Source organism: Dermacentor silvarum, chromosome 3, assembly GCF_013339745.2.
Source record: "Dermacentor silvarum isolate Dsil-2018 chromosome 3, BIME_Dsil_1.4, whole genome shotgun sequence".
Taxonomy (NCBI): Eukaryota; Metazoa; Arthropoda; class Arachnida; order Ixodida; family Ixodidae; genus Dermacentor; species Dermacentor silvarum.
Window position 1 is genome coordinate 118,506,545 of NC_051156.1, and position 4,633 is coordinate 118,511,177.

At 48.2% G+C, this 4,633-nt stretch overlaps 1 non-coding gene across 1 annotated transcript; it reads left to right on the plus strand.

The window, feature by feature from the left end:
* The first annotated feature begins 919 nt into the window (after positions 1–919).
* On the plus strand, positions 920–993 carry Trnai-aau (transfer RNA isoleucine (anticodon AAU)). The gene has a single exon. It is a non-coding gene; the product is annotated as a tRNA-Ile (tRNA).
* Positions 994–4,633: the final 3,640 nt, after the last annotated feature.

The following is a 4,633-nucleotide window of genomic DNA, read 5'->3' on the forward strand; positions in this document are numbered from 1 at the left end:
TGATGAATTGGTGTCGCTGAAACGATTTTAGGGCTGTGTAGGCAAAGTGTGGCTGGCACTTTTTAACCTTTGTAACCTAATTTGAGTTTGAACGTCGAAGACGGGAATAAAAATGTCACAGTTTTGCCCTAAGGGCGAAGCAATGAATGCGATAGCGACACAGCAATGTCATACGAAGTAGGTGAGCGGCTTTGGTAGCAATATGAATTGTAGTAAACATGAGCTGATTAGTAAGCAGGTGTGCTGCGGCGTAAGTAGACCGACATGAAGAGAGACTCGATGACCACGAGAAGGCGCGTGTGAAACGGTGGTGTTGATGAGAAGCGCTTACCGTGGGCAGCGCGTGCGAAGGGACACACCTGTAGCGCTGCACTGCCGATACGGGCAGCATTGCATGCGTAGCATGCGTTGGAAAATGTGGCCGACTATTACTAACTGAATGAACAAACGTGGTGTTGAGTGCGCACAAACAAACATGAATAGATCACACTGAATGACTGCAGACACCGACCGTCAAAACTCTGGCAGCAAGCGGATACGCCGCAGCGGCGAAGGTACGTGCGGGCTATCGCTTCAACGGAAACTGAGCGGCGAATGCACGGCGCATAAAGGTCAGAGCCGTGTGGAGATAAGAGACGGTGCGAGCGAGCGACGAGCGCGGTTGTTGGCAGAGTGGAAGTGCGCCCCCCCCCCCCCGCTCCCTCCGGCGCTGGCTTCCCGCTTCCTTGCTTGTGCGTGGGAGATTGAGTGAGTTCGCTCTCCGTGATAACGCGCGTCCCCGCACGCTTCCGCTCGGGCATGCGGCACGCGGCGAAGATTTTATCTATAGGGAACCTCACGGCGACGGCGACGACAGAAGACGCGACGGCACAATCCGGTTGAAGTGTCCATATAATTGCTATCGCAATAAAAAGAAAAAGGCCTGCTAGCTCAGTCGGTTAGGGCGTCGTGCTAATAACGCGAAAGTTGTAGGTTCGATCCCTGCGCAGGCCATGGTGTTTCTTTTTGTGCGCGCTCCAGCGCCTTCAGTCGTTATTTTTAGTTTTTCTTTTTCTTTAAGCGCCGTCGTTTTTTTTTTGTCTCGCGCAGCCGCCAGCCACGCGCAACAAGAGACTCACATTTCTCGTTTAACTGCTTCATCCATTCCTCGCATGTGGCCTGCAAGCTCCATATGCCGATGACGTACCGTCTTTTGCCACGATAAAGAAAGCCTCAGTGAAGCGATGCGTGTTGTAGTTCATTTTGTAAGTTGACGGGAAGTGCAGTAAAGCGGGACAAATGCCTCGGCCTATGGCATGGGTGTTGGAGTCCACGCCGTAATATTTTGCAAATATGAACTGGTCCATCGTACCTGCAAGGTATCTAGGTGTTCCTATGCAGCATTAAAAGGACACCATCTAATACATTAAGTGAGGTCTGTGAAGATGTACGCGTGAAAACTTGAAGTAGGGGTGGCAAAGAATTTCCATGTTTACAAACGGGTTCATTGTTTGGAAAGTGTGGTATGATCTCCAGTTTCTGTTTATGTCTAGAATCCATGTGCAGAAATTGCACCGGGATTTAGCATTTTTGTTTGGGGATCAGTGTGGGAGCGCACAAGCCGACAAACTCATTTTACAGTGTAATAAAAAGTTGGTCTCGGTTTAGCTCATCTGTTCTTGAAACAATAGTGTCGAGATTTTTTTTATGCGAGATCAAAGTGGCCCTTTTTACGCACATTTACGCAAATTGTTCTTAGCAACAAACTTCCGGAGTTTGTAGTGTCAACTAATGTGTACAGCGCTGTACCCTGCACGGTCATTTAAAAAAATAGTGAGGGCTTACAGTATACTGAAAGTACGTTTCTCAATGGAGTGTTATCGGCTGTCACGCGAAAGCGCCTTTACAAAGATTTACGTGACATTATGTTGCCTAAGTTGGAATACGCTAGCGCAAGACAGGGGTAATGGAGATCGCAGGGAGAGGCCTTCGTCCTGCAGTGGACATAAAATATAGGCTGATGATGATGATGATGATGATGATGATGATGATGTTGCCGAGCCAATCTTCAGAGCCATATACCGTATCGGTGCTGAAAGGACCGGACGTTCTAAAAAGGGTAAGGATGATGACCACTCGTGCATCTGCGCAGACATTTTTCTTCCAGTTGCACAGTGAGACACTGCTGGTTAAACCATGGCTGCAGGAGAAGGGGCTGTTCGTTCCGTGGTCGATAGATTGCCTTATCTGCAAAAAACCCGAAATGACCAACCACATTTTCCTAGACTGCTGGGATGCTGTCTTTTTATGGGATATCTTGCAGTGCACTTTAAAAAAGGACCTCCCTGTCACGCCATGCGGTATCTGATTTTTGACCATCGAAAACGAGAATGACGTCCTTACGACATGTTCATGTTGCTCGTGCTCCACAGTGTATGGCGAACAAGAATGTCGGTACGTCATGCCGATATACATGCCCGATCAGCACGGGAATACTTCATAGAAAGTATTATTTACCTAAGAGATGTGTATCAGACAAAAGAGAACAACCCAAATGGATTCCGCTGCTGAACGAATTGGCAAAAGTAAAACGTTTTAATACAAGCCATTCAAATTAGACCATTCAAATAGACATTCAAATTAGTTTTAGCCCTTTCGTTTATTGTTGTAAAGTCTGTTTTTGTACTGCAAAAAAGGCAATAAAGAAAAAAAAGCATGTGACCTGCTAGCTGAGTCATTCCAGTTCCGGCTTTCGAGCAAAACGGTCGCGGGATGGTTGGCTCCCACGGAGCGGTTCTGGCGGCCCAAACGGGCGCGGGTAACAGGTTTTTGCGTCTAATGCTGATGATTATCAGGTTGTTCTGCCCAATCTTCCATCCGGACGCATCGTCGCAAACACCGTTTTCATGCATGGCGATCCCAGAGCCCCGCCCTACCATGTCGAAGATTACCGGGACAATTTGGCCAAACTTCAGGGACGCAAAAAACGTTCCTATACACTGTCCGTCAACTTCGCCTGGGGAGACACTTGCTCAATATGGTTGTCTCAGCCGGCAGTTTGCATGGTGGTGTTTATGGTTTTCTTCGTGAAGTTGTGGTTTATTGTAGGTTTTGGTTAGCGTGGTTTTCACTTGAATACTTGAGTGAATTCAACCGGAAAAAAAACTACAAGGACCTTTGTGATGTGGATCTACCCGTGCCTCTATATCGGTCCCTTTACAGTGCAGGCCTTGGGCACAATGTTCTAAAGCGCTTTAAGGCGATGATAATACCGTCAGGTGTTAAGACTTTCTTTTTTAAGTTACACACAGGAATGCTCCCTGTCAAATCATGGATGGCTGAAAGGGATTTTTTTGCTCCCTGGGGCACGCATTGTATATATGCAGAAAGGAGCAGACAATTGAGCATGCATTCCTCGATTGTTGGGAGGCTGTTTTACTTTGGGATGGGCTCCAGCGCACAATCAAAAAAGAATTACCCCTCGACGCGTATGGGATTTGCTACTTGCCAATAGAAAGTGATGACAGCATCCTGTTCAGTATGATAATGCTTCTGGCACTGCATAACATTTGGAAATGCACAATGGCAGTAAGGCAGCTCATCTCGACGCAAGAGAGGCACGCAAGTATTTTAAAGAAAGCATACGGGTCTTTGTCGAGGAACAAAGTTCCTGGATGTATCCCAGAATGGTTGCCACGTGTGGAATTATAATTGACGATGAGACGGTTTTAGCATATGCGCGTTCGCACAAGTTAAGTGGTCGTCTTTAACTGATATTGTGATTGTGATTGTTTTAACGATTCTCTGTGAATTTGTATATTTTTGTGTGGGCCAAAGATCAGCAATAAAGAAAAGAATGCCTGCTAGCTGAGTCGGTTAGAGCATCGTGCTAATAACGCGAAGGTCGTAGGTACGATCCCTGCGCAGGCCACGGTGTTTATGCTTATGCGCGCTCTAACGCCTTCAGTCGTTATTTCCCTTTTTATTTTTATTTATGCGTAGTCGGTGTTTTTTCTCGCGCAGCCGCCGCCCACGCGCAGCAAGAGCGACACACATTTGTCGTTTAACTGTTTCATCCATTCTTCGCATGTGGCCTGCTAGCTCAGTAGGCACTCGCGCGCCTATCAGATGAACCACGTCTAGGCCGTCACTTTCAAGGACGAAAAGGGCAAACAAAGAGTTTGTTTTCTCAAGCCTTCAGCGTAAAAGAACACCGATGCATAGTAATAGACCCTCGAAACCAAGACATCAGGATGAAGCTGTTTCTACATACGACTCCGGACGACGAAGTCAAAGCTGCCTTGGCACCTTTCGGTAAGGTCAGCGAAATGTCGGGGAAAAGTGGCGAGTAGCAGGCTGCAACCCAAAGCTCCCGCATCCGTCTGGTGTCCTTACGTCTGAAGGTGGGCGTAACCGTGGAAGACCTGCCGCATCAACTCCGCGTCGGAGAAGACCGCGCGCTCGTGCACGTCCTGGCAGACCGCCGCTCTGCCTCCGGCGTCATGGCATCGGTTATATACGACGTGAGGGCCGAGTGCCTCGTTGCAAGCTCTGTCGTCGCTATGGCCACGACGACAGTCAGTGCGCGCGTAGCTACGTCAGTGTGGCCGAAACTGGACGGAGCGACACCGTCGAGGAGCACCTCATGGACCAA